We start from the raw sequence: 14,587 nt of genomic DNA on the forward strand, positions 1-14,587 counted from the left end.
CACCCTCACAACTTGACATACACCCTCACGACAACTACACATACAAACTCACACGACAACTACACATACAAACTCACACGACAACTACACATACAAACTCACACGACAACTACACATACAAACTCACACGACAACTGCACATACACCCTCACACGAATACTGCACATACACCCTCACACGACAACTGCATAAACACCCTCACACCTATCGTTTACCCACCAACTTAGAACTCGATACAACACGTCTCAGTACTGTATCCCTTAAACCAGATGACGATCACTTAAAGGATTGCTTCAACTATGTACTTAACATAGGCATTATAGATTAAGCGAAATCAAGGTTTTATTTTACTCACACGTGCATGTGACGCAAAGGGGAAGGGCACGTAGTGGGTGGGTGTGAGTCGACCGGGCCGGCCAGCAGACATGTCCTGATCGTTCGTCTACTACTCTGCGTTGTCGAACTTAAACGTAGTTTTAATGTATTACATTGTTTGTTGAGCTACATCCAATTATGGTCCAGACCAACACCACCGAATCCATATCCACAACAAGTCTTATCCATCTGAAACGGAGCCCGACTCCGAAAAAATTAGCAATATCTTTGTTCGTGTACCCCTCTAGGCTACCATGGCATCCAAGCAATAAAAGGAATGAGCAAAATGTCGAACTTTTCTCTAAATATAAGAATATTCCATCTTAACCCCACCTCCCGTCACCCCTGTCACCAAACTCCCACCATTAGGCCACCAAAAATAGTTTCTCCACGTCATCTAAAAATTGTTTCCGGTCAATAATATCCGGTCAACAACCGCAATAGGCGGATAACAACTCCAGAAATGTCCGATTTTTGTGCGGACTAAACACATCAAGGAATCGGCGCATGCAAGTTTCAGAGTTTATGGCGCCCTCTATGCATGATGGCGCTAGTTCATGGCGGCCCTGTATGATGTCACTAGTTTATGGCGCCTTCTATGATGGGGCTAGTTTATGGCGGCCCTCTATGATGGCGCTAGTTTATGGCGGCCCTCTATGATGGCGCTAGTTTATGGCGGCCCTTTATGTATGATGGCGCTAGTTTATGGCGGCCCTCTATGATGGCGCTAGTTTATCGCGCCCTCTATGTATGATGGCGCTAGTTTATGGCGGCCCTCTATGATGGCGCTAGTTTATCGCGCCCTCTATGTATGATGGCGCTAGTTTATGGCGCCCTCTATGTATGATGGCGCTAGTTTATGTCGCCCTCTATGATGGCGCTAGTTTATCGCGCCCTCTATGTATGATGGCGCTAGTTTATGGCGCCCTCTATGTATGATGGCGCTAGTTTATGTCGCCCTCTATGATGGCGCTAGTTTATCGCGCCCTCTATGTATGATGGCGCTAGTTTATGGCGCCCTCTATGCATGATGGCGCTAGTTTATGGCGCCCTCTATGCATGATGGCGCTAGTTTATGGCGCCCTCTATGCATGATAGACGTTATCCTCGTAAATATCAGAGCTGCGATTCTGTGCTATAAATAGATGGACAAGGCTATCGGTGGAAATATGGTGTAAAATATATAGGTCAAACGCTACGGTACAATACACCAAACATCAGGAAAAACCATTCCGTGTATATAACTATATATAACTATATATTTATCTCTGTTTACATGAACTTATTTACTTGTGTGTTTAAGTTTTTCTTACTCAGTACTAATAGTACTATCGATGGAAAAACTAATTAATTTAGATGTCGTCTTTTCTTCGCTCGTTTCTCTGAGGCTGATTCCCTAACGCTAAGCCAATTAGATTTTAATTTAATTAAATTTAATTAAACTAGACTTTGGGATATGCGGAGACAAAAACATGTAATTAAATGTACCAAATATAGAGTTGAAGAGAAAATGAGCCTGATTACTAAATGCTATGATGGCGCTAGTTTATGGCGGCCCTTTATGTATGATGGCGCTAGTTTATGGCGGCCCTCTATGATGGCGCTAGTTTATCGCGCCCTCTATGTATGATGGCGCTAGTTTATGGCGGCCCTCTATGATGGCGCTAGTTTATCGCGCCCTCTATGTATGATGGCGCTAGTTTATGGCGCCCTCTATGTATGATGGCGCTAGTTTATGTCGCCCTCTATGATGGCGCTAGTTTATCGCGCCCTCTATGTATGATGGCGCTAGTTTATGGCGCCCTCTATGTATGATGGCGCTAGTTTATGTCGCCCTCTATGATGGCGCTAGTTTATCGCGCCCTCTATGTATGATGGCGCTAGTTTATGGCGCCCTCTATGCATGATGGCGCTAGTTTATGGCGCCCTCTATGCATGATGGCGCTAGTTTATGGCGCCCTCTATGCATGATAGACGTTATCCTCGTAAATATCAGAGCTGCGATTCTGTGCTATAAATAGATGGACAAGGCTATCGGTGGAAATATGGTGTAAAATATATAGGTCAAACGCTACGGTACAATACACCAAACATCAGGAAAAACCATTCCGTGTATATAACTATATATAACTATATATTTATCTCTGTTTACATGAACTTATTTACTTGTGTGTTTAAGTTTTTCTTACTCAGTACTAATAGTACTATCGATGGAAAAACTAATTAATTTAGATGTCGTCTTTTCTTCGCTCGTTTCTCTGAGGCTGATTCCCTAACGCTAAGCCAATTAGATTTTAATTTAATTAAATTTAATTAAACTAGACTTTGGGATATGCGGAGACAAAAACATGTAATTAAATGTACCAAATATAGAGTTGAAGAGAAAATGAGCCTGATTACTAAATGCTAGATGATCCTTATAAAATAATGATTTTAAAATGTTTTTAATATTCTAAAGCCACATGGTTATGGCGCCCAACTTTGTAAAGGAAATGATTAATATTTTTTTTCTCATGCAAGGAATAGGAATCAAGATATACATATCAACTATGTCTTCATACACAATTTTTATTTCATTCTCAATAAATAGCCACTGATACATTGTGAAGATCAACTACAACTACCCGACCAAACGGTTCCACTGTTTCTAATATTAATAAATAGTCACAATACCCAACATGGTTTCTTTCAGACATTTTCTGGGAATGGGGAACTTGAAACTTTCGGTAGGCGGACTTGAATTTGTGGGGGTGGGAAATTCGACAGACGTTGCATAAATTATATATTTTTTAAATATTAATTTTAGTTTCTGTTTCTTCGGGTTAGGAGGTGGGGGGGGGGGGGGGGAAGAGGATCGTGGGAGGATGGGGGGAGGTCGGCGAGCGATAGAGGACTTTGCCCTTTCTCACCTGTGGAGATGCCTAAAAGCAGGTCTGATTTTCACTGTTTTTCAGACAACATCTTGTAAACTACAGTAAAACCTTTTAAAACATTTTTTGAAAAAACAATATTTTAGCCCCATTATTGAGTTTTGAAAGAGTCTAAATCTCAATGCATTATGTGTGTGTGTAGCGGCTTCCACGTTTGTATTGATTGTTCTATTTCTTCAAGTTCGCAAAAATCCATACAACAAAATCCATTAGCCTATTTCATGCTTGTAAGTTTACTAAAAGTTTAAGGGATATTTTAAATCAAACCATTGGAAGAAGTGGTGGAAAAGTAAAAGTAAGAATTTTATTTAAATGTAGGAATATTGTATAGAAGAAATCATAGCTTTAAAAAAAGATTAATTAAATTCCTTGAATCAAAATAAATTATTTGTATCATTCACTTGCGTAATCATAATTTCTTAATTACATTAAAGTTATTACATGAGTCATAGGACACGTAATATGTATATTCATTTTTTTTTAAAATATTTTCAGAATCTACAGATTTTTAAAATCTGCCCTCTAGAATCCGTTTCCATGGATTTCATTTCGTCATTAAATCTCATTTCACGGAGTTTTTTTTTTTTTTTTTGTTTGTATCAGCAATACGTTGCTCGTTTGGCTTCCCGGAAAAAAATTCCATTCATTTATTTTTTTGTCGTGGATTTACCTCCCCTTAAACGTCGGAATGTCTTCATTTGCTGGCCGCGTATGTATTTAAATTGAAATAAATCCTTTAATTGTCAGAGTCCCGTTTAGATAGGCTTGGATATCCTTCTATAGGATTTGGCTATTGTAATCTCAAGCTCTGGTAACAGACGCGGGTGGGGGTGAGGGTGGGGATGGGGGGGGGGGGGGGGGGGGTTCGTGCTTACATTACTTCCGTTATTTCGTCTAAACAAGGTCGGATTGATAAACTCCTATAAATGGATTTCTAGAAGGCACAGTTTATAAATCTCTGATTTCTGAAACTATGATATATATATATATATATATATATATATATATATATATATATATATATATATATATATATATATATATATATATATATATATATATATATTTAATTATATATATATATATATATATTTAATTATATATATATATATATATATATATATATATATATATATATATATATATATATATATATATTACCTTGTCCGTTACACACTAGTCGGGTCAATTATTTAATTTCATAAAATATTTTCTATATTTTGGTTCCTAGAAAAAGCTCAAACGGAAAAATGGGCTACGGAAAACTGCGCAAACATAAACACGCGCAAATACAAACTAATTATACGAATATACTTTAATGTTGTCACATTTCGTGGAAAAGTGTGTTAGTATGCTGCAATGTACCTGTGGTCATTCTAAGCCAGTGACAGTAAATATTCGCTCTAACAAAATAAAACACCTTTCCTCAGAGTTTCTTCCAGGCATCTCTTTGGGGGGGGGGGGGGGGGGAGGGGAGGGGGCTGCTCATATGACCCACCCCACCCCACACACACACCCTAACCCACACTCACCCCCACCCTCGCCATTAAATCTGACCTCCCCCACCCCACCAACCCCCAACAAAAACTTTCATCAAATCAGCTAAAGCTATCAATCTGTAAACAATCATTTGACAATCATCTGGGATTAAGTTCGACTAAAAACTCCCATGCGTTAAGTAGCAAACCTTGCCATTCAACTTTGTGTGTGCGTGCTTTATCCGAGAGGTTCCACGTCAAGAATTCTTCTGTACGAGCCGACCCCCGGCGTAGCATACGCCGCTATTTAGTTGTTTTATTTTCTACTTTTCAGTAATTCATAATTTGTGAATTCGACAGTACCAATGCTGACACTTAATATATTTGCTTTAAAACACTATCAGTAGCTCGTTAAGGACGATAACCCCCCCCCCCCTTTCCCCAACCCCCCCCCCCCCCCCCCGCGAAAGCAGCCTCCTCTTAGTTACCTCCCCTAAGTTTAAAATCGTTTCAAACTAAATTATCTGCCCCTAATAGCCGCCACTAAACCCGGCTGTACGATTGTAAACATTTAGCGTGAACTACAGCTCACCAGACCATGTAGGGGTGGGGGCGGTAGGGAGCGTGCTTACAGCTTGGTGTTTTCTATCGTCTCCAAGAAGAGAATTATATATATATATAGATAGATGTTTGTTTTTTCTAACTTAGCTGCAAGAGTTGCAGCATGTTTACGGACCATATGTTCATCAAACAAAAGTAAAAGATTCGAACCCTAACCCTAGCGATTCATTAGGCAGATAAAAAAGTGTTCATATGTTTCTCAACCTCGACATTGGCTTGTTCGAAGTCGAGACTCGGATTTTGGAGACTAGCGCTCTACCGCTTAACCACAGTGTCCCATGGGTAATATACCCCTAAAAATATCTGACCCCTTATGACCCCTCGTCCATGTTAGGTCCAAATGTTGATGTCCACTAAAGTGGTCGCAATGTTGATGTCCACTAAAGTGGTCGCAATGTTGATGTCCACTAAGTGGTCCAAATGTTGATGTCCACTAAAGTGGTCCGAATGTTGATGTCCACTAAATTGTCCAAAAACAACGTTACAGCTTCACTTGTAAAGTTTTGCAAGAAACCAAACTCACCAACTTAAGCTCTGCCAAAAGTTTATTATTAATTTCGCATTTTTTTAACAACAGCAACTTTGAAGTTTCGACATACCAAACTATTTCTCTATTTTCTTCCTGAGATTTTAATTGATCAACATTTCATGTCAGTCTTTAATTAGGATCACCACAATCATGTGTTAATTAGGGTAGCCACAATCAGTCTTTAATTAGGGTAGCCACAATCAGTCTTTAATTAGGGTAGCAACAGTCAGTCTTTAATTAGGGTAGCACAATCAGTCTTAAATTAGGGTAGACACAATCAGTCTTTAATTAGGGTAGCCACAATCAGTCTTTAATTAGGGTAGACACAATCAGTCTTTATTAGGGTAGACACAATAAGCCTTTAATTAGGGTAGCCACAATAAGCCTTTAATTAGGGTAGCCACAATCAGCCTTTAATTAGGGTAGCCACAATCAGCCTTTAATTAGGGTAGCCACAATCAGTCTTTAATTAGGGTAGCCACAATCAGTCTTTAATTAGGGTAGCAACAGTCAGTCTTTAATTAGGGTAGCACAATCAGTCTTAAATTAGGGTAGACACAATCAGTCTTTAATTAGGGTAGCCACAATCAGTCTTTAATTAGGGTAGACACAATCAGTCTTTTTTAGGGTAGACAAATTAGCCTTTAATTAGGGTAGCCACAATCAGCCTTTAATTAGGGTAGCCACAATCAGCCTTTAATTAGGGTAGCCACAATCAGTCTTTAATTAGGGTAGCCACAATCAGTCTTTAATTAGGGTAGCAACAGTCAGTCTTTAATTAGGGTAGCACAATCAGTCTTAAATTAGGGTAGACACAATCAGTCTTTAATTAGGGTAGCCACAATCAGTCTTTAATTAGGGTAGACACAATCAGTCTTTATTAGGGTAGACACAATTAGCCTTTAATTAGGGTAGCCACAATAAGCCTTTAATTAGGGTAGCCACAATCAGTCTTTAATTAAGGTAGACACAATCAGTCTTTAATTAGGGTAGACACAATCAGTCTTTAATTAGGGTACCCACAATCAAGTAACACAAACGTTTATAAAATTGCATTTAAAGCATATTTCTAAATTTTGGAATTCATTCGGTAGTCTGGATGTGGGCAGAGAAAAGAATATGCCCCGGGCACCGGATGTTCCACGGCTAGTAGTGTCTTAACACAAAAATCCAGAGGCATTTACTTTTTTTTTTAATCTTGTCATTTCCTCTCCGTCCCCCTCCTCCTATCCCCAGAGCCCATTTTAATTCGGTGGCGGTTTATTAATGGGAAAACCCATCGTCTAAAAATAGATTAAACGTCGGTCGCGTGGAGCAATTAATCAGAACAGCGAGCATTATGTAATCACAGCTGAGAATTAGCACAGATCCGATTATCTAGATACAAGGACAATTTGATCTAATTATCTGGCATCTTTTCACCGGACAGGCGTGTCACGTTGACACGAATGTGCTCATGAGAATAGAGATGGTTATCGTCTCAATGTCATTTCGGCGCAGAAATTTCAGATTTTTAAAAAAAAATATGTCTCAATGTTAACAATACATGCCATTTTTTTTTTAACTAATCATATTTTTTTAAACGCAATATTTTATTCATAGATTCGGAATAGATGTTTCTATTGATTCTGATTTTACCATACATTTTGTGAAGATCGCCTCTACAGCAGTACTACATTTGGATGTAGTCCGAACCCAACACTATCACCACAACGTGGACTAAAAAATCTTACAATAAAAAACCTCCCATCATCACCTTGATCCCGAAGAAGCCCACCCTTGAAATTCCTCCACCCAGAAATCACCGAGTAAAGTTCTGTTAAGACATTACCAATTCACTTGTAAAAACACTGATCACAGTTTAACTACCGACGCCGGCTTAATACTAACTGGTGAGTTGAAAGGTTGCTAACACCTCAAGGTTTAACCGAGTTGTTTAGCTGTGACGAACAGCTTTGTTTTTTTTAAACAACAGTTCCAGTGTGTGTGTGGGGGAGGGGGAGTAGGGGGGTTATGGTTGACAATGGCAGCTCATGTAGGATTAGGGATGTCTAGTTGTTAATGTAGAGAGAGGATGTCAAGGGGGTGGGGACAGTGATGGTCAATATTGTGGGGTCTAGTTGGACATTAAGAGTTTATTTTTGGTCTAGTTGGTCAGTGATGGTCTATAGATGGATAGCAACGATCAATGTGTGTGTGTGTGGGGGGGGGGGGGTCGAGTGAGACAGTTTAGGTTGAGTCTAGTTGGTCAGTGACGGTCTAGATCAGGGGTCTCCAAACTTTTCAGTCCGAGGGCCTCATTAACTATCAAATTTGAGTTCGGGGCCAGTTTCTTCCAGGCATGTCTTTGATTTTTCTGGGCAAAGTTCCTCAGCCATCACCAACAAACGATTTTTCCTTGGACAAAAAGATCTCCGCGGGCCGGATGAGAGGACATCGCGGGCCGCATCCAACCCCCGGGCCGTAGTTTGGAGACCCCTGGTCTAGATAGCAACGATCAATGTGGATCTAGTAGTTCGCATTTGGTCTAGTTGGTCAAAGACTTTCTCTAGATGGACAGCAACAATCAATGTGGGGGGGGGTCATGTGAGACAGTTTAGGTTGAGTCTAGTTGGTCAGTGATGGTCTAAATGTCCAGCAACAATTAATGTTGGGGCCTAGTGAGACTGTTTAGGTTGAATCTAGTTGGTCAGTGACGGTCTAAATGTCCAGCAACGGTCTAGTTTGAGGTCACCTTGACCAACTAGTGCAAGAAAATTGTTTGAACGATTTCTGAACTTTTAATTGAATGAAACCTTATTTCCTCCCTCCCACGCCTAATCTTGTGTGAGATTATAATGAGGCTTATCTCGGAGTTAAACTAATCTACCCTAACACGTAATAAGGTCTATCATGGCTTCATCTAGAGCTATCTTAAGACAGACATGAAATTCAGGCCGATGTAAAATAAACTTTTTGAACACCTCTAATTAATAAAGCCACGAGCTATCTGATGCTGAGTGAATTCGAGCTACTGTATAAAGTTGCAAGTTCAAATTCCTGCTCAGGTTCCATGTTTTTTGTTTTATGTCTCTGTTTACTGAGCCACTTAGGTCATGTCGTGGTTAATACAACACTGCACTGAGGGGGTGTTGGAGACAATCATTTGATACCTAGGCTATGTGTTATGGTAACTCCGTTATATAATAACGTTTCTGTACAAGTCTTTAAGTAATATTCTTCTTAAGTTATAAGTAAAGTTCTCCTTTACAACTAGACTGTCTATTTGGCAAGTGAAGTAGAGTTCACCTGTTTATGTGACCTCGGTATATGAAGGGATAGTGTGGTCAGCACTATGCCCAGCCGCCTTAACTTTTCCTAACTTAAGTTAGGGACCCATCAGAGCTGGGATGATCTACTGACTTAACCCGGATTGGAACTCGAGAATTACGGATTAGCAGCACAGAGCCCTACTGCTGGGTCATTCCGATCCCTCCATTACGCAAGAGTGTGATATTGTTCTTTGTCTGCCTTTGTTAAGAAATATTTTTCTGTATCTGTTAAATTAAACACTGTTTGGCATTTTACCAGTGATAATTTGCTAACTTGATACTCAATCTAACCGTTATATCGACTTGCATTGTTTTGTAATAACTGAAGAAATTTCACATTCTTCTACACAATTTATTTATTTACCATTTGATTACTCAGGTCATGATTCAGTCACGGAACAAACGGACATAAACTTTGACAGAGTAATGTAATGTGTCATATTTTTAACTGAGTTCAGGTTTCATAATTAAAATACAAGTATGCTATTTAAAAACATTTGTTAGGATCCCGTTTTCAAATGTCTGCACAATTATAATTCTTTGTCCTTACTCCGTATGTGATAAAGTATAAAGTAATACCTTTAAAGGAACACACTTTTACTAATAAAAAAAAATGTGAACGTATAAAAAAAGTTAAAATGCACAACTGTTACATCAGTAAAAATAAAATCGTGGGTCGCTCATAATAAAAGTGTTCAGCTACAAATAAATATTAGTACTTGATCACAGTATAGGGCAATGTGGTGTAGTGGTAGATCGCATGCTTGTGAAACTAAATATCTCGAGTTCGTTACCAGCGTCGACTTCAGCGGGCTTAGATCACCCCCACCCCCCCACCCACGCTCCAACAACTCAAATGTGGTGTGATGGAGCGGAGTAGCACTGTCCTAGTCCATAAAATGTGAATTATATGTGAGTTTCGTGTCTTTTACACCACATTAACATATGAAAATCAAATGTCTTCCTAAAGATTGGTTAGTGACCATTTATCAGCAGTCTCCTTAAGAAATCTTATTATTTTATTTTAACTGTTAATTTCATTTAAATACATAAATACCACAAAAAATGATGTCATCCTTTATCCACTTTTATTTTCTGTGTTTATGTTTCGTATTATTTGAGCTTTACTGAATCAATTTCCACTTATCTGTGAAGATTTTTCCAGTTATATTTTTATCGTATCAATTTACACTTAATTGCTAACATTTTCCCCAATATAGATTCAGAAGACTTTGTCATGCTGACGTCATTAACATCACCACATCATAAAATAACCACCACATAACCGCCTACACTATTTTATCAAGAAAAATAAAGCAAATAATACCTGAGGGTAATGACCTTTGACCTACATCTATAGCTAGACGGCCGTAGCCCCAATCATATCCGGTGTCCACAGTCCATCTCTCACTATTTGATCATCACTAGACGATTGATGGTTTCTGGCGGAAGTCCCGCCTGTAATTTTGATTCGTCACAAAATAGTTCAAAACGTAAAGAAAAGGTTTTTAGTCTGGGCAGTCGGCTGATTCACAACTCACAGGATATAATTAGACCAGCCGCTCTATGACGCGTTTAAATAGGCTCACCATCTACTAATGAAGGTAGTGTTATTTTTATTTTAGAAGTTTGATTAATATAACAAAAAACTAAATATATGCTTCTTTTTTGTTTATTGAATGACGACGTATTTACATCCTATAAAATAAATGTCTGCTTCAATTTTTATCGTCTATCTTGTATTAAAATCTTCTTCGTTCTTCAGTGTTGGAAGGGATCCCCTCCAACACAATTAAGTATATGTGTCAACTAGTTATTCGCCATTAAGGCAATGGACTCCATTGATTTTGGAGTTGTCTCTCCTAGAAGTGTGGCTGTACCCAGCTAACGAGCCGCATCTGCCCGAGGATTCGAACTTGAGACTTTTCTCGGTTTAGCAACCATGAGCTTGACCGACTCGACCAATATTATTATCAACATGTGTTGAGTTAACGAGCAATGTTAACCTGCTATATATGTAATTATTCACTTACTCAATACATATAGTATCAGTGGCGTAGCCAGGATCGTCTTAACAGGGGGGGGGGGTTCCAATTTTTACCCGGGGACATACTTTCGATTTGCACCCCCCACCATTTTTTTTATTTGCACCCCTCCTCAAACTTTATATATATCGAGGGGTCTATGGGGGGGGGGGGTTATGACCCCCCCTACCTACGCCACTGTATAGTATCGAATTGGTTCCAGCTTTAGTACCCTCCCAACAGTGTGTAGCAAAAGTTCACCTACAATGTTTAAACAACCTAATCTATAGAAACTGAAGACGTCTAGTTTGTATAGAAATAATGTAAAAAATGTCTGTAATATGTGACATAGGAACATGATAACTAGTGGAGTTAAATCCCCGCCGGCATAATGAGATGTAATAATTCATTAGCTGCGCGTCATTAAATCGGTAAAAATAGTCTGAATAATTAATATTAATTGATTAATTTTGATAAAAATGTAACTGTGACAAATATTGAACATTTTTCTTTCTTTGTTCATGTTGGCGTTTATTGGGGTCAATTTGTTCCTGGGGGCTTTTTTAGTTGCGGTTGTTTTGTCGATGTTTAATTGTTTTTCTCATTCACAATTGTAATATCTTTATTTGATTAGATATGAGTTTGCGTGTCAATAATTATATATGTCACTGTTTACTTAATTGACCGTATATATTTACGTATTTTATTAGAAAAGTTTTAAAATAAGTTGCAAAACTTGTATTCAAATGTAAACTATGTTTATTAAGAGACATTAAACATAAGTAAAAAAAATTAGTTTAATAATTAATGAGACGTGGTTTTACCACCATCAATCTGCTGTAAGACACCAACATATTTCGCTACATCAAAAACCATGTCCACAACAACATAGAATTATCATCTTAGTTACCTCCCCTTTGATGGCAACTCATTTCTGCGACCGGGCAACAACTTCCGGTGCTATTGTCCTGGTCAAGTTTAATGGACGCAGCACATGGCAGAGAATTGCAGGGACGTATTGAACAGGGGCATAATCTCTAATCTGGGCAGCTTTATTGCATAGACACGCTTGTATTGATAGCGAAACTTGCTGGATTTTAACTCGTATATATATATATATATATATACATATATGCTATATTATATATATATATATATATATATATATATATATATATATATATATATATATATATATATATATATATATATATATATATATATATATATATATATACGGTGACAGGACAAATGATCTCAGGACAAATGATCTCAGACAAAATATCTCAGACAAAATATCTCACACCTAAATTGTAATAGTGTAGTTGATGATTTTAGCTGATCTGAAATATTTTTTATTGATTGTCATATGGTTTTGTTTATGTTTTAATATTGTTTATAGGCCTATTTAATAATTGTATATTACAATTATATAATAATTGTAAGAAATGTTTGGCGTATAAGTTTGTCATATTGCACTAAACATTTTAAAGTTAGTATTCGTAATATAGTATACAAAGATTAAAGATTTTTGTTCGATAGACAGCGTAAAAAAGCTTGTCAAACATGTCAGGTGGACGAAACTAGATCAAAGGGGATGAAATAACAATAAAGACACACCTTCGTATCAAGGTGGCCGCCTGCTTTGATGGCAGAGACATGCCTTAAGGGAAAAACATCCGCCCTCCATGGACAATACAACTAGCATCAACAGTCAATAGTTATGCGTCGGTCACACCTTAGTGATCAGGTGTCAAATGTTTATTTAAACAAACAGCGGACATGTCGAGCAAGAGTTCACACAATAGATGATCACATAGTATTGGAGTGGTGTGATCATAACAATGTACCTGTCGGCAAAGAAATGTAAGCGTTTCGTTTGTGTTGATGATGCAATAAAAACAATAGTTTTACGTTACGAACCTGAAGCCCCATTCACATTTTTGAAAAATATTTCGCGGGTTTTGAACATTAAAGTTGTATAAATAACTTTACTTTATTTGCTTTATACATTATCATTTATTAAACCTTTCAGGCTAAAGGAGTAACTTTGTTTTCTATTTTGACTTTGAAAATCAGATGCTATTACAAAGATTAAGTTTAATAAATCTTTTGATGCTTTGTTAAGTTTAAAAAATTCATTTTATTCACAATTATTATGCGTAGAAAAGTGAACAAAACCATATTGACAGTCAATAAACAAATTTCAAATCAACTAAAATCGTGCACACTATTAAAATTTTGCTGTGAGATATTTTGTCTGAGATATTTTGTCTGAGATCATTTGTCCATGATATCATTTGTCCTGATATATTTTGTCCTGGTATCTTTTGTCCGTGAGATCATTTGTCCTGAGATCATTTGTCCGTGAGATATTTTGTCTGAGATATTTTGTCTGAGATCATTTGTCCTGAGATCATTTGTCATGGAACCATATATACATAAATATATATATATATGCTATTATATATATATGTTATTAGATATGTATATATATATATATATATATATATATATATATATATATATATATATATATATAATATAGCATATATATGTATATATGTATATATATATATATATATATATATATATATATATATATATATATATATATATATATATATATATATATATATATATATATATATATATATATTTATATATTATGTCTTAACTCATTAGTTCCATCTGTTAGTAAATATTAATAAAATGGTTTAGTTTTGGAATCTGGTGCAGGCGTTCAATGAAGCCAATAACGATTAAGTAACTCTGTAGCTGTACAATATAACATGTAATTAAGTGTGCTGTATTTTTAAAAACATAATTTACGAATTCCTTAAATGGAATAAACTTATTAATCTATTCTTTTTATATCATTATCTTTTGCTTTTAACCTAAAATAAAACTCTAACCCATTTCCTTTTGTGTTCGTATTTCTATATTTTAATGGCTTTTACTAGCTTTAAATTAACATGACTTTTTAGTCTTGCCTTTGTCTTTCTCTATGCCCTTTATAATATGTTTTTCACACACTTAAAATCTGCCCTTTACGTCCTATAACTCTACCCTTCTTGCCCCATAATTCTATCACGTTCTATAACTGTTCCTTAACGCCCTTTAATTATGTAATTACGTAACTCTTCCTTCATACCCCTTAACTCTATCATGTTCTATAACTCTTTCTTAAATGGCCCATAACTCAATCTCAAATACGCACGGAGTGCTAATGATTTAACGTAGGCAAATCAAAAAGGGCAATTAACTCTAGCGAATCTCTGCACACTCAGCAAGTGGGAACTTAATTTTTTTCCCATCA

This window comes from Physella acuta, unplaced genomic scaffold, assembly GCF_028476545.2.
Source record: "Physella acuta isolate Inbredline_101_S28 unplaced genomic scaffold, ASM2847654v3 ptg000014l, whole genome shotgun sequence".
NCBI lineage: Eukaryota > Metazoa > Mollusca > Gastropoda > Physidae > Physella > Physella acuta.